This window comes from Dama dama, chromosome 14 (genome assembly GCF_033118175.1).
Source record: "Dama dama isolate Ldn47 chromosome 14, ASM3311817v1, whole genome shotgun sequence".
NCBI lineage: Eukaryota > Metazoa > Chordata > Mammalia > Artiodactyla > Cervidae > Dama > Dama dama.
This window is the reverse complement of record NC_083694.1, coordinates 59,745,468-59,762,662: the sequence shown is the minus strand read 5'-3', so window position 1 is coordinate 59,762,662 and position 17,195 is coordinate 59,745,468. Positions and strand designations below refer to the sequence as shown.

Below are 17,195 nucleotides of genomic sequence, written 5' to 3'. Positions count from 1 at the left end.
TTCTCTGCTGTGTTTGTTCACTTCTCTGTTTGTTAAACAGGGCCATATACTTTCCTTCCACTGAGGGTAATCATCACTACTCTCCATTCCACAGGTTACCCAGCATTTGGGTGGATTACAAGCACAAGGCCACAGTTCTCTCTCAGACTCAATCAATCTCACCCTAATTATCCCTTGAAAAGTACATTCTAATTCCCATGGGGCATTTAGAAGTGGCTTACACAACATTTTCCAAACCTTTTCCTCCCCAGAGGACTTTTTAGAGTCAGTCATTTATCTAGTTGCAAAATTGCTTCTCCTTGGCCTTTCCATTTTAAGTTTCCAAATTCTGCCCCTGGGTCCATTTCAAAACTTGTAATCAGATCACTCAGGGGTTGCGCTTCTGTGGAGTATCTATGTCCTTCACCATATTCATCTTGGAACAAACCCACACCAGAACCCACTTTTCATTCCAAAACTTGCCTTGTGCTCCCTATTCCAAAACCAATGCATCTGAAAAACTGCCACCCATCTCAAAGCCACCCCCTACTTTGTGTTACCAATTCAAAATACAATTTGTGTCTAGAAACCAGGGTGCTTTCAAAATTGTTTTGGAAGATATTCTACAAGATCAGTTTCAAGTCCTCAAGATTATCTTCCCTGACTACTTTCCTCCACTCCGGCACCAGCTCTCTTCATTCTCCCTCATTTAGAGTCCTAGGTCAGACCACAGATCATCTTCTCAAGTCTTTGCTCTCAGCCTCATCAGAGGGAATTCCTGTCTGAGTAATGCATCAAACTTTATGTAAAGTGGGCATTTGCAGATTGATAAGCAAAAGTTATTTCTCAATGTCCCAATTTCAACTTTCAGGCAAAGCTCATTGTGTTTCCAAGCTCCATGTTGCACTCAGTTCCTTCCACTAGGCTGTATTGTAATAATTGGCCCTGGAATGTTCTAGTGATGTGTGGGGAACCAAGCAACTAGTGCCCACTGCGTATATGATCTATACCAGCCTGCTAAGTCCTCTCCACAATCCTGGGAGACTGGCTCTACTAACTCATTGCCAAACATAAGGAAATGAGGCAGAATTAGGTCAAGTCACTTGTCTAAGACCTCCAAGCTGGCAAGTGGAAAACAAATTCACGTGTCTGATTCCAAAGCCAAAGCTTTTTCTCCTACTTTAACTAATTAACTTCCTTATATGAAGGTTGGAACTATTCAGGCAAATAACCCTGGACAAGCCAATTAACCTCCTCTGAACATGAGCTTCCTTCCCAAGTGAAGAAGTTGAACTAGATGGATGCTAGAGTCCTTTTATCTCTCATGTTCTCTCTGTTCCTACTGCACTCAAGCTGGCTGATTCTGGAGGAAGAACTTATGCCAACCTCAAGCCACAGCAACAGCAGAAATATAAACACTAATCATTTATTGAGTGCTTACCCTATAACAGGTGAATGATAACTTCACTTATTTTAATCCTTCTAGTAGGTTCTACTTATCATCCTCATTTTATAGATGAGGATTACAAACAAAAGTTAGAACATGCCCAAAGTCACACAGCCAAGAGAAGTAAACCCAGGGATATCTGATTTCCAAGCCCATGCTCATGGGCACACTATGCTATATTTTGAAAGAGGCCAGGGAAGCGAAGGAAGTCAGGCATTATGAGAAATGGTCTTTCAGGGCTAGAGAAATGTATACACCTGGCAGAATGATCAGAGGTAAGTCAGTTGGGATGAGGAAGGACATTCAGGACTTCAAGTAATTAGTCTGTCCTAATCTTCACCACCTTGGTTCCAGCTCTAAGCAGATGTGTTCCCTGCTTCCATGCACAGAATGTGGCCCTGGCAGGTGCTTGCCCTGGGAGACCTTTGCTTGCTACTGAGTCTTGCTCCTAGAGGAGACTTAAACCCAAAGTCACTATACCTTTCATCTCACTGTTGTTGTTTTTAATCTAACCTTATTACCGGGTCTGAGATTTTTCTGACCTCTCTGAACTTCAGCCAAAACTGCCAGACCCCCAGCCCACATTCTATCACACCCGGTAGTTTTTCTGGGGCTGCCAGAGTCTTGGTGTGCAGTAAGTAGTGCTTGCTGGAGTATGAAATCATCACCAAACATAATGGAAAAGAAAGAAAAACAGGTCTCTGAAGAATAAGCAAGTGTCCATCAGGGGGTTATTCTAAGCTGGCCAATTATGAGAGAGGGCCTTGGCATTGTATGAAGGCTGCCATCTAAAGAGTCTGTAGGTCCCACAGTCCCTAGGGAAGGAAGTCAAGTCAGATTTGCAAAGGCAGGTACATAGGTGGCCTGGTGGAGCACAGGCATGGACTCTCAGACCAGGTAAATCTGGATTTGGATACTACTTGGCTGGGGCTTCCCAAGTGGCGCTAGTGGTGAAGAATTCACCTGCCAATACAGGAGACCCCAGAGACTCAGGTTCCATTCCTGGGTCAGGAAGATGCCCTGGAGAAGGAAATGTAACTCCACTCCAGTATTCTTGCCCGGAAAATTCCATGAACAGAGGAGCTTGGCAGGTTATAGTTCATGGGGTCACAAAGGGTCAGACACAATTGAGCAGGCACACAGACTATTTGCCAACTTCCCTTTTCTGGCTTCAATGTACAGCCCTAGTCAATAAAATGAGGATAACTAGAACTTCACAGAGTGGCTGTAAACATTAGAAATAATCCACATACACTAGAGAAATAGAAAGAAGGCTGGGCCTACTATGCTCATCCTGAAGGAAACAGTATGAGAAAGGCTTTTTTTCCTGCAATGAGTATTCAAGACATCATTACCGTTTTTCATGTTGTTCTGCTTGTCCGAAAATTGGGGCGTGACCATTTGGTGAGTAAAAGCTGACAATACTCACTGGGCACTAAAATCCAGAATGAAGTAAGTCTCTGGAATAGAAAACTAGCTTCTGGAGATTGCTGGAAAACGCCACTCAGATCATCAGCGGAGGAGTCATACAGCTTTTCATATGGGGAAGTTTTTAAACCTGACTTTTCCCCACTTCAACACAGAGATCTAATGATCACCTGAAGACCACTTTTATCTGAGAAAATAAAGGAATAGTTGATCAAAAACCAGGAAAGGGAAAGGGTAAATTGGCCACAATAAAAACATAACTTGTGACGTGAGGTGGGATGGCAACAGGTAGGATGACAAATGAACCCACCAGTCATGCAGGTGATCATATGTCCTGGGTAAGGGTTTTGTCCCAGAAGTTTCAACAGTGCCCCCTCTAATTCTCAGAGATGTCCCAGTGTGGACAATAGATCATTTGGTCACCTAGTAGTCATGTGGAATCCAAAATATCACTCACACATTTATGTGATGGGAGGGAGAACCTATCTATGCTAATAAGGCTACAAAGCCCCAGGCAGATGGACACTTAGAGAAGGAACTTTCAGAACCTTGCTCTCTAAGCCCGAGTACTCTTCCTCATATTTTTACTAAGTCCCTCTGATTTCTACTTAAGCCCATTCACTAGCTGGTGAAATGAAGAAAATAGGCGTGAGACAGGGAGGGGTGAGGCAGGGAGGGTAGGAAAAAAACCCAAGGAATCATAGGATCATCAGTCAGTTGTTTTGTACCATGAAATCAAATGGGGAAATGGACTGACTGACTGTGCTTGTCTGCAGCAGGTCTGTCTTTCTGGAAGGCAGAAGTATTGCTTAGGGAGTGGACAGTATTAGTCAGTAGCCTGCCTTGGCCTGACTCAGTGGCCCCTTTGAACACTCCTGTTCTGGGGTTCCTGGAAGGCGTCCTAAAGGAGTTCACTAGTTTCTGACCATTGCAGATTAGACCAACTGAGAATTTGATATTTGTCCAAGTTCCACTGGAAGTGAGGATGTGTATGTGTGTCTGGTGGGTGGTGTGGGTGTACCGCCCTGATCCAGGAAATGCACAAAGGCAACCCCCTCAACCCCGACCGCACCCAGCTAGCCCCCTGTGTTCTATTTTAAAAGCCTCAGCGTAGCCTGATCTGAGGTCTGTCCCGTCCATCCCCCCTTGTTTACTGGAACATTGGGTCACTGCAGTACAGCTGGAACGCAATCTCTGGGCGATTCAGCAAGGCCGAGGCAAGCCCTACCAGGCGTCATGTCATTGCACTGTTTTTCCTCCCTCCCACTGAGTTTTCTTGGAAGTTCTGAGCCAGGCTCAGCATGTATCTCCAGAGATGCATTCCAAATCCCCAGCTGCTTGCAACTCAGCAAGTCTCACTGCCCCTCCTTTTAACATCCAGGTGCCCTGAAAGGTTAGAAATGAGGAAGCTCTCACCAAAGGGTGTCCCAGACTCTTTGATGTATTTGCTACTGCCTGCTGTCACACAGAGTTCAGACACAGTGTCCCCTCTTAAAAAGCAAAGAGGAAAATCATCTTTGTTGAGATGCCTTTGTGACTTGGCAAACTTGCCTCTAATCTGTACATCTGTCCTAGCTGAGGGGAATGGGCCAGGGTGGGGGATGTTGCTGCTCTTTTTCCTCCTGAGTACTGGTTTCACATGATTCTCCGCCACCCTGAACTCCCAGTGATCTGTCGCAGTCCTTCTCCTTATTTCCCTCCAGCTTTCCCACCCCCCTTAATTTCTTCCCTTCAGTGTTGTCTCTTCTCATCATGTTCACGTTATCCCTTCCTAGACTAGAGGAGATAACGGGAGGCAGGGGAAAAACAGTCAAACACATCAATGATGTAAAAATCGTATTGGTCTCATTAAGGGTGAAAATGGTACCTGTGCCTTTTAGATTTGTTCTTGCCCTTGAATTACTTATTGATTCTTTAGGATTGGGTGCTGGTTCTCAAAGTGTGGTCCCTGGACCTGCAGCAGCAGCATAACCTGGGAACTTATTGCAAATGCACATTCACAGACCCTAGGCCAGACTCCCTGAATCAGTAATTCTTGGGCTAAAGTCCAGCAATCTGAGTTTTAAAAAGCCCTCCAGGTGACCGTGATGTGTGCAAAAGTCTGTGAACCACTAGGGTAGAGGATTCTCCATAGGTTTGGGGGGCAGGGAAGGTTTGAGACTTCCCTCTGCTCTTCAGAGCATCGGTGTATGAGGAACAGAGCCTGTGCCATGTTCCTGAGGGCTGGCTCATGCACCTTCCTCTCATGCTGGGGCCGGTGTGAGACTGAATGTCAGGACTGAGAGCTGATGGGGACCCAGCTGGATGCCCTCGGTGAGCTGGCTTCATGGGTCACCCATTGGACAGGGTCTGGGACTTCCTGATCTTCTATGTCAAGCATCCCTCTAAGAGAATGTCATGCAATGGCGTAGACTCATCACTCAGCTTCTCATCTGCTCTCAGGCAAATATGACTATAGTTGTAAATGGAAATTGTAGAGTATATTCCTTTTATTCTTTTCTTGTACTAAATCAAGCAAATAACTGGAAACTTGCTCTTTCTTTCTTTCCTGTTCTCTGAAGAGCACCTAAGATTATTATGAGGATTGAGATCTCTGTATTGAGACTGGTGATGTCCAACTCGGTAGCTTCTAGCCACACTGAGCAATTAAAATGTGGGTACAGTCTGAACTGAGAGGTGCTGAAAGTGTAATTATACAACATCTTGTGAAGGTATAGTACAAAAAAGTGCAAATTATTTCATTAATGATTTTTATATTGATTATATGCTCAAATTATAACACTTTGGATGTACTGGGTTGTATAAAACATATTAACATTAATTTCAACTACTCATTTTTACCTTTTAAAATGTGGCTACTGGAAAATTAAAATTAACAAATGTGGCTCATATTTGTGACTCACATTTTATTTCCAAGGGACAGCACTCACTGGTCCAGTTGGCTGGGGGCTCTGGTCAAACCCAGGATTTTGAGTAAGACTAGAGGATACGCGGACATGACTGAGTAACTGCACTTTCCCTTTTCATTTTCATCACTGGAGAAGGAAACGGCAACCCACTCCAGGGTTCTTGCCTGGAGAATCCCAGGGATGGCGGAGCATGGTGGGCTGCTGTCTATGTGGTCGCACAGAGTCGGACACGATGGAAGTGACTTAGCAGCAGCAGCAGAGGATACGCCAGGAGCAAATACAAGGAACCAGGTGTAAACTACAGCACATACAACGTGTTAGGTAAGGCAATGGAGCCTCAAGCGTGGCAGCTGATCTCCTGAACCATGAAGCTAGACATACTAGGGTTGTCCAGATTCTGCCACTTACTCAGTCAAGTAACTTAACCTCTCTGAATTTCAGTTTTCACAGCAACCCACTCCAGTATCCTTGCCTGGAGAATCCCAGGGACAGAGGAGCCTGGTGGGCTGCCGTTACGGGGTCGCACAGAGTCGGACACAACTGAATTGACTTAGCAGCAGCAGCAGCATCTGTAAAATGACTTGCTGGTTCTTAATTCAAAGTGCTTTGGGGAGAATTAGTGAAGACAATGACTATAAAAGCCTGAATACTATTCCCAGCTATTGATTAGTACTCAAGAAATATTCATTCTCCTTAAATAAGAAGAAATTCTATTACTAGATGGTGTCAGATACTCACTGTGAAACCTTCATTCTGGAGGGTCCTTAACATTTAGATGGATTCTCCTCTATCTGGAATGGTTTGTGTATTATCCTATTCAAAATATGAGGTTTTGTAATATGGGGTTATGTTCCCTTTTCAGTGCTTCCTCAGCTGGAAACCCACAGCTGGCTATGAACCCCTCCCTACCACCTCCTACTATGGTACTTAAGGTCCTCGCAGTGAAAAACTGGGTTACACAGGGGATTGCTCCTGGACAAAGACGCTGGTATATTATGCTTACAAGACCTGACAGTTTATGTGGCACAGATTGGATGGACTCTGACAGCAACATTAGCCGGTGTCCCCCTGAATGAGGGAAATCAATCTCTTCACTAGCAAATACAGTACTCAAGGTGAGCAAAGTCAGGGCTGGATGGAAAATAGAAAGGAAATGTTAAGAGTCTAGCTTTTAAGATTTATGGATGAGCCCCAAAAGAATAGTTCTAGTTCTTCTGTTCATAAAAGCATAGAATGCCTAGTTAAGATTTTCCTAAAGAGAAGCCATAGCTCTCACAAGTTTACACAGAGGCAAGAATGAGATAGTAGGGCAAAAGACAATTGAAAAAACAAACAACAAACAAACAAACAAACAGAAAAAGGTGTTGCCTGGCTCTACATTGAAAGACCCTAAGAGTGTCCAGTCATACTAGCATATCTCCAGGTGCAAAATCTCAGATCCCAAAACACTGACACTGTGATAAAACCTGTTAACTGTTTCTTAGCCATTAAAACAAACAAACGACAACAACAACAAAACTTGCTCTTCCCTGAAAGTAGTATACATTGCAATATCTAAACATTCAAGCACAAAGAGATCATCAGATACTGTCACCTATATATAGCATCACCATGGAAACCACAGCTACAAATGCTGACAACTCAAATACCACAAGTAGTGCTGATATTGACGATATGATTATCTGACAAGGTAAGCAACTCCTAGTAAATTTCTAAATAAAGTAAAATTTTACCTTGATTTAAATGCTGATTACATTCCAGGAAAATTCTGTGTGTATGAATTTAAAACATGCAAATAATACTTTGTGTTTATTTATAAGGTACAGTTAAGTTCCAGGTCATATAAGTTTTTCAACCATATTGATATCCAGTAAGACATTCAAAAGGTGGGGTGATTTTTTTATTGGGAAGGAATTGTCCTAGACATTATAAGACATTACAACATCTCATCCATATCTCTGCTAAGAAAAATGCCAGTAATAATCTCTCCCAATTATTGGGACAATACAGACATCTTATAAATTTCCAAAACACTTTAGAACAATAATTCTTAACCTTGGCTGCACATAGAATTACCGTAAGAGCTTTAACTTAAATACTGACACTTGGGCAGCATCTGCAGAGCCTCTGATGTGTTAATAGTTGGCCAGGACCGATTCCTGGTCATTAGTGGTTTTAAAAACTGTTCAGTTGATTTTATGCAGTAGCCAAGGCTGAGAACCATGCCATAAGGGAGCTTCTGCCCTTTTGAGCATCATTGCCTTAGCTGAGTCAGATTATCAGAACATTGACCTGACAGGTTTTCTTTCTGCCTCATGGAGCTATTTCCCGTCAGATAGAGCTCAAGGGCCTCCTAACCTAGAACAACCCCTCTAATTATAAAATGAGATGGCAGGTATATGGGTCTAGGCTTGAAAAGTCAGACTTACTTTCAAGAAATCCCAAGAGATGGGTAAATGATCAATCACTTACTTTTGAACTTAGAACGAACAGAACACAGTTTAACTAAATAAAAAGTCAACCAGTGACTGATTATTTAGGATATAAACTTGTAGTATATTGTAACCAAGCACCTTCTAGAACTCCTAGTCATCCCTTGTTAGGCTTTACCTGGGCCTTTGTAAGAAAAATTAATTTATAGTCATTCTTCAGTTGTCTACTGAACCCTTAAGTTAGGAATGGCAGATACATTTATCTCCAGTGATAACTGTAAACATATCAGAATTTTCTGCCTGGAGAGGACTTTGAAGTCTGATCTAGGTTAATTGAAGAGTACTGTGATGGGTTGGTTAGAGATACCTGTCATAAGCACAGGAAGGGGAGAGGAAAGGAAGTGTCCCAATCCTCCCATAAGCCCTAGGGGAGCAGGCATATTTCTCAAAATTAACAGGTGACTTTTTCAGTCCTGGTCAACTTTTGGAAACTGACTGGATTTTATTATGATCATCATTGTCATCATCCAGTGAGTTTCCTTTTACTGAGGTATAGTTATGCACTGCCCATTTATTACCTCATTAATCCTTACAACAACTCTACAAGCTAGGCATTTTCATCACAATCTGAGATCCCACAGCTCATGGGAGGAACTAATCATCTAATCCGTGGTTGCCTAATTCTCAAGTCCCACAGTACAATACACAATCTGGAGCAAAATGTGGCCTCAGACCATCCTCCAAAGCTCTAATGTTCTTTATCCTGCATCCACATCCCTAGGGTTCTTGCTCAAATGATACAAGATTCAACAAATACCAAATGAAAATACACTACTTATTTCTCAGTACTTTCCCATTATTTCCTGGTATTGCATCCTGTCCATGTACTTAACCAAAAAACGTAAAAACATATAGCAGGGATGCTTGTGTTAATAAACTTTGCTTTGTGTTTTTCATTTGTTGAAAACCTTTTAAAGATTTTCATTTTTCTGCAAGTCCAGTGTAATAGAGGGAATCCAGCTCATTGCCATAATTCAACACCTAAAAGGGTGTTGGCACATGATAGACATTTAATAACAATTTAAAATGAATTAATGCAGTTGACATTTTTGTGCAAGAGCAAATAATTAATTTTGATGAAATTAAAAAGCTTAATTTTGATGGCATGCAATTTATCAATTTTTCCTTTTCTTTTTTTTCAGTTGAATTAAAAAAAATTTTTTTTAAGTTTTATTTGTTTATTTAGTTTTTGGTCTCACAGCTTGTGGGATCTTAATTCCCCCACCAGGGATAGAATCAGGAAACTCAGCAGTGAGAGTACTGAGCCCTAACCTCTGAACTGCCAGAGAATTCCCTTTTCATGGTTTATTTTTTGTGTGCTAAATCGAATAAACTTTGGCCTTACCTAACTTTAGTCACAAAATTTCGCTATGCTTTCTTGTAGAAGTTGTATGGTATAATAGAAGTTTTATAGTATTAGCTTTTACATTTAGGTCTACGATCCATTTAACTGACATTGTTTTTTATTATGAAGATTTGTGCAGAGGTTAGGGTGAGCTCTCTAAATGCATCTTCAGCTGCTCTGCAATGAAGAAGCAGGTGAAAGAGTTTATAAGAGTATGGTTACAGGGACTTTCATGGCGGTGCAGTGGTTTAGACTAGCAGCCCTTTCCAACGCAGGGAGTGTGGGTTGAATTTCTGGTCGAGTAGCTACGATTCCACATGCCTCCTGGCCATAAAACCAAAACCTAAAGTAGAAGTAATACTGTTGCAAATTCAATAAAGACTTTTAAAAAAAAAAAAAGTTGCTTAAAAACGGGGGTGGGTGGGGGAGTATGGATATAACACTTCCAGTCTTAAAATACGGTCTAAAGGCTGTTGTTCCAGGATAATCTCTCATGGCAATGTCATAGTTATCATTTCAGTCTTTCCCCTAAGAAGGGGTGCTCCCCTCCTTTTCTTCCAACTCTCTCCCCTCTCTTCTACAGTCAAGAAACGTAAAACTCTACTGTCTCTGTTTCAGAAGAGCAACGTCAAAAACCAGAAAAGGAAGTATGAGTCAATACTTCCCACCCTTCATCTGCTTAACCAGATAACAGCCCTGAGCAGCAGTCTCAAGCGGCTTCACAGGCGGGTGGTGGCGACCCGGCTCGCCAAGGGAGTCACCGAGCGACGGTAAGGGAGGGGAGCAACTATCGGGCGAGCAGGCGCCTGGGCCGCTGCCTGCAGCCCCAGCCTGTCCCCGCCGCCGCCCCGACGCCCAGCCGAGCCGGGTCGGCCAGGGCCAGGCTGCTCACCGTGTACCGTGTGCGGAGGGTCTTCCTCGAGGTGACACTTTCCCTCCAGGTCGCCGCCGACTTGCAGCTGTACACCTCCCACGCGCTGTGCGGGCTTGAATCCGACTTTCTTGCAGCTGAGAAACAGACCGTCTCCGCTGAAAGACCTCACAGACCACCACGGGTCATGGGCTGCTTAAGGCTTATAAGATGGCGGCGCTGGGATTTTACGGCAGAAGGAGAAAAGCAGCCCCTCGACCTCTGGTGCAGTTCTCAAACTTACCCCAACAGACTCCGTCGTCTATCAAAACGCTTTCTTCAAAGGAATTACAACTGGATACTTTCAGTCAACAGTACTTCCTAAAGTGAGAGGTGTGAAGAGAGAAGTGGGTATGGGGAGGTATGCTAACAGCCATTTTATTTTGAGGTACTTATTTTTTTATAGCCTATTTTACTTAGATGTATGAAAGACTCACCTCTTGATATAAAATCAACCTTCAAGGGAAAAAAAACAAACCCCAAAACCCCCAAATTCCCACAGCGTCAGCTACAAGGAGCCCAGCAGTTCCACTCATCTCTTGGAGAAATAGCTTCAGGGCTTGGGCAATCCAGCCTCGCTCTGAGACGTATTGCTTGCCAACCCCCTCTGAGCTGTCTTTGCTGAAGGAACACAACCAACCTCTGGCAGATTCTCTGCTCAGAGGTCGTGAAATTTTCTAGGGTCCTGATGGAGCCATGAGGAGAGAGCAAGAAAGGATTTGTCTCTTTTCTGTGGACCCTTATAATCTTGAAACTCAGGCGGAAATAGAAGATACAAGGTAATAGAACATTGAGGAAAACATGGCAAAAGCTATGGAAGAGGCTCTGGAAAGTCTGGGCTGAGTAATGATGCTTTGTATTAACTGCGAAGTGAATGGACATCCTGTGAAAGTGTTTCTTGACTCAGGTGCCCAGATAATTATTATGAACCAAGCTTGTGCAGAAATCTGTAATATAATGAGGCTGGTGGACTATTGGTGAGCAGGGATGGCAAAGGAATGGGCTCCCAGAAGATTCTTGGAAGGATACAACTAGTTCAGGTTCAAAAGGAAGCAGATTTCCTGGCTCGTTCCTTCTCTGTACTTGAGGAAGAGCCTGTAGACGTGCTTCCAGGACTGGCATGCTGAAATGGCATCAATGTTCCATTGACCTCAAGAAAAATGTACTCATGAGGAGCACCACAGGCTCACAGACCATCTTCCTTCCCGAGGGAGAGTTATCAGAGTGTACCCAGTTGTCATATTGGGCCAGGTAAGAGGCCAGAGGAGATTGCAGACCAAGAATTAGCAGAAGCCCTTCAGAAATCCGTAGAAGATGCAGAGTGTCAGAAGCCATAATGCATATATATAGTATGTGTGAACTGCAGCTGGAGTGGACCCCAGACCAGAGGAAAAAAGCAGTAAAGCAACTAACTCACTGGGGATATCATCGTCACCAGTTTCAAGCGCATTTAATCATCAAGCCCACCCTTCCCGACAGAGACTCGTGACTGGTAATTCTTAAGTCTTACTGATTCTGTCTCTGCTTCAGTATGCCCCCGCTCCCCCCATCAAGCCCAATGACCCAGACAGCATTGAACCTGAAGTTGTGAAGACATTGAAGGCCTCAGCTGAATTCCAGATAACTTTCAGAAATGAAAGAACATCTTCCTCTACAGGACCTTTCTGATTGTGCTTCTTCAGCAGACAATGCTCCAGCCAACCAGAGTACAGCTATTCCTTTGCAGAATTCACTCAAAGAAGCCGTTGGTGCAGATGACCTAGAGAAATCTGCCGAAAGAAGCATGTGTGTGGTCACTCACTCAGTTGTGTTCAACTTTTTGTGACCCCATGGACTGTAGCCCACCATGCTCCTCTGTCCATCGGATTATCCCATCAGAATACATGAGTGGGGTTGCCATTTCCTCCTCCAGGTGATCTTCCAGACCTAGATATCAAATCCACATCTCCTGCAGATTCTTTACCCAGAGCCACCTGGGAAACTGAAAGAAACACCCAGGGCCTCAAATCTCATCTCCACACAAGACAGAAAGCTAGTTTATCTGTCACAACTATTAGGAAGCAGGAACTACAGAGGCTTATAGATTAAAACGATTGGCATCCAGAATATCAGTACCTGAGTCAAGTAAATAGCCTTCAACAACATGAAGATCCAGGGAATGAACAGCATGAGGATACGTGACAAAATGCTTCACATGATGGAGAACATCTTTGTAACACTGAAGACCTTGAACTTCTTGAAGAAAGGTAACAGAATCAACAAGAAGTGGTTGATTGGAAACTAAAGTGAAAGGAGACAGGCTAAGAGAAAAATATTCTACCTTCAGGTAGAATTTGAGCAGCAGGATGCTTTGGCTCCTCAAATTCAAAAACTTTTATGTAAATGGATACAGTAGAACAATCCCTAGTTTCTGTGTTTAATTTAGCAGGCAATCAGAATACTAATGTCAAGAACATTGGTGTATCTGATCTCACCTTAGATAGTCCCTTGATGGAAGTAGAAATGTAACCCTTCCTTTGAAATTTTGAGTAAGTCCATTTCCATCCAGGATGTACAGCTTCTGGAAAATAATGTTGAACTGCCTGGAACAAATGAATATAAGTCTCTTTAAGTCTCTGTGGCAGTTAGCCCTCTGTGGAGTCAACAGAGGAATCTTGCTTATCTATAACAGCAGCCTTGAAGGAAGTTCATGAATTTTTGGTCTTTTGTAGTAAACCAGCTACATCTGAAGATGTTATCTGTCAATCAGAGACAGTAACTGAGGGCCAGACAGGTATTAAAGACCTTTCCGAAAGATGGTCCCCAAGTGAGCATCTTATAGCTACCCAGAGTGAACGGTGTTCACAAGTCTCCTTTCATTAGGCCGTATCTGTGAAGACAGAAGAATTAACAGACACTTCAGCTAGAGTAGAAGATGTAGAAAATATTAACTTCAGGGATCCAGGTGATGATCTGGTAACTGATAAGGAAGGTGTCCCCAAGTCTAGGGAATTGATAAATGAGAGCAGTTCTGTCACTCTAGCCTCAGCTAAAATATCTAATCAACTACACTGCACCTTCGATATAGAAATTTCACCCAGACTTTTAGCAAGTGAGGAGGATGCCCTCAATCAAACTTCTGAGCAAACTGAGTCATCATCATCCAGGTTCATATTGGTTAAAGATTTAGATCAGGGCACAGAATCCAGTGGCAGACAGGCCTGAGACCAGAGAAAATGTTCTGAAGCTGCAGAGCCACTTCTGAAATTTGAACCTCCTCCCAGCCAGCCATCACGTCCCTCCTTTCTTGCACCATTAATTTTTCCTGCTGCAGACATTGACCAGATTCTCTGTGCTGGCTATCTTTTACAGGAAGTTCTTGGTGCTTTGCACTGTGATGGTGGAAATGCAGACTTTGCACTTCTGTTTGCTGTCAAAGAGCATTGTAGTTCCTGCATAACCTTGGAAAAGTGAGCTAGACATTACTTCATTCCCTTAAAAAAGCTATAACACTCACATCCATACTCACTGTTTATACAGTATATATAAAACCAGCAAGCAGAATGTTGAGCCAGATTTTTGAAAAGATTTTTTTTTTTTGGCCAAAGTACTCTATGATTTCTTGTCTTATGAATTTGTCTATTCTATTTGTGAAAATTTGGGTCTTCAAAAATGTATTGGCACTTATTTGCATACAAAAGCTTTTTATTATCATTAAGATGATGTATTCTGGAACCAAATTGATGGTATTATATATTGTCCTTGCAGGGTAGCACTGTGGTAAAGAATCTGGCTGCCAGTGCAGGAGACACAAGCGATGCAGGTTCGATCCCTGGTTCAGGAAGATTCCTCTGGAGAAGGAAATGGCAACCCACTCCAGTATGCTTGCCTGGAGAATTCCATGGACCATGGAGCCTGGCAAGTTACAGTCCATAGGGTTGCAAAGAGTCAGACATGACTGAATACACACACACACACACACACACACATATATGTAGCATAAAAAGTAAAAATAAAATAAACCCTACCTTGTCTGAAAAATAATCTTCTACCCAGTGCTCAAGAAACAGATGGACCACCAATAGGAAGTTGAAGCCTATGGGTGAGAAGGGCAGAGAGGTCAAGGACCCACTATTCTGGACAGCCTCTAACTATTTTGACTTTGAGCTGTGATTCCTACCTGAACAAGATCTCTCTGTTTAGGGACTTTGTTGGGGGTGGGGGGAAGTCATGGGAAGGGGATGTGCTGGGAAGGATCTTGTCCTCTGAATTCATACAGCTCCTGAGGAGACTTGATTTCACGGCCAGAATGGCAACCAAGGTTTCCGTCTGCTCACAATTCCAATTGCACATTTACACCATATTTTTAGTGTTGCTAGTGGTAAATAACCCACCTGCCAAAGCAGGTGTAAGAGATGCAGTTTCCATTCCTGGGTCGGGAAGATCCCCTGGAGGAGGGCACGACAATCCCGTGCAGTATCCTTGCTTGGAGAATCCCATGGACAGAGGAGTGTGGTGGGCCACATTCCATAGTGTTACAAAGAGTCGGACACAGTTGGAGTGTCTTAGCCTGCATGCACCATATTTTTATTTCTCTGATATTCTGGAAAGAACTGAACAAAAGGAAATGGACTTTGTTAGATCTTCATTAGATATATGGGAAAATATTTGCTTCTCACAGTTGGGCTTGTGTTCTTTATTGTTTGTTTCACATACTATTTCTCAGATCACTCTCCTGGCAGGAAGGACATCCCCTGACTTCAAATCCCACTTACCTGTTGGCCAGAATCCAATCCAAGTGTTTGTCTGTGAATCCAACTACTTAGGCATTCTTAGTGATCTCTCTTTTTCCTAGTCAATAAAAAGCTCTAATACCAGAAATAACCAGGAGCTGGAGAGATGCTGTGTGTATATAGAAAAATGTGACACAACTCATACTTATCAGAGAGCTTCCAGCTTAGTGAAGGAGTTCAGAGGCATCAATAGCTTATTATAACACTGCTGTGAGAAAGATGTGCGTGGACAACAATGGAAGCACAAAGGTTGGGTATCTTTACAGACTAGGCTAGGCCAGAGTGTAGTATGGAGTCATGGAAGATTTTCTGGAGGAGGTAATAGCTTTTGTTGAGTTTTGAGATTAACTTGGTATAGACTATCAATGGGGTGGTTTCAGGCAAATCTGTCAAAATCACAGAGTTGTGAGATGGCATGGGAAATCCAGAGAACTTCAGATAGTTCCACAGCCCATAAACAGCCCCTCTCAGCTCACTTTTTCAAAAAAGTTTTTTAAGGTTTCTTTTTTGGCTGTGCTAGGTCTTTTTTGCAGTACACAGGCTCCTTTAGTTTTGGAGCTCAGGCTCTCGAGTGTGCAGGCTCAGTAGTCGAGATGCCTATGCTTAGTTGTCCTGTGGCATATGGGACCTTAGTTCCCCTACCAAGGATCAAACCCACCACCCCTGCATTGGAAGACAGATTCTTAACCACTGGACCACCAGGGAAGTTCCCTAAATTTTTAAAAAAATTTTTTACAATAGGTCTTTGTTGGTTATATATTTTAAATATAGCAGTGTGTACATGTCAATTTCAAACTCCCAAACTATCCCTCTCTCTCACCCTTCTCCCCTGGTAATCATAAATTCATCTTCTAAGTCTGCGAGTGTTCCTGTTTTATAAATAAGTTCATTTGTATCATTTTTTTTAGATTCCTCAAATAAGCTGTGTCATATGCTATTTGTCTTTGTCTTACTTACTTCACTTAGTATGATAATCTCCAGGTTCATCTGTGTTGCTACAGATGGCATCAGTTCGTTCTTTTTAATGGCTTTTAAATGGCATTGTGTATATATACTACATCTTTATTCATTCATCTGTAAATGGGCATTTAGGTTTCAGCTCACTTTTAACTGGTTTCCTTCAACTTTCTTCAGAGGAAACTAGGAGGTCTCTTTGATGGCAACATGCAGTTCCTCATCACAGTTGTCCCAAGCAAGTCCATTTCTTGGCCCCGACTCAGTTCAACAAAATTGTGCAGAAAATTAGAAATCTACTGTTACTTACACAGCTCCCTCTGTGGGTGTGTCTGTGTGTGTAAGGGGGGATATTACTCCCTCCTCTTAGCAGTTTGTCAGAGGGTCTCACATAATGTCCATTCCTTGAGGACTTTGGACAGTTCTATCCTTTATACTTTGCTTGATTTCTAGTGATGTATTAGAAAGCCTTACAGCTTAGCTCCCTAAGGGGACTAGTCACCCTTAAGACAGCTCCAAGTGTGATTGGGATATAAAATGTAAGAGAGGTGGCATGAAATGTAACTAGATGGAATATGAGTGGGAAACCAGATTGTGAAAATCTTTGAAAGCAGACAGAGGGATAAAAGGAAGATCAGGCTGTTGCCATATAAACTGAGCCACATATAAAAACTTGCTTATCCTTTGAGCAATTATCCCTAATTGCTCTAGGATACAAGCGGCTCCATCCTACTGAATGATACATACGTTATCTGAGGGGAAAAAAGTGAAAGAAATATTAGTTGCTCAGTCATATCTGACTCTGCGACCCCATGAACTATATAGCCCACAGTCCTGCCTAATATTTCCATGGTGTCCACTATGATTCCACACACATGTTGAAGCACAAAGTAGTACAAAATATGCTGATCGGTGGATTTGTATGGGCTGCCAAGAAAGGTTGCATAGACTTTTAGAAA

At 42.8% G+C, this 17,195-nt stretch overlaps 2 pseudogenes; both read left to right on the top strand.

Annotated features, from left to right (window-relative positions):
• The first annotated feature begins 1,691 nt into the window (after window positions 1–1,691).
• LOC133068884 (protein DDI1 homolog 2-like) lies at window positions 1,692–11,889 on the top strand (annotated as a pseudogene).
• On the top strand, window positions 11,873–13,949 carry LOC133068883 (regulatory solute carrier protein family 1 member 1-like; annotated as a pseudogene).
• Window positions 13,950–17,195: the final 3,246 nt, after the last annotated feature.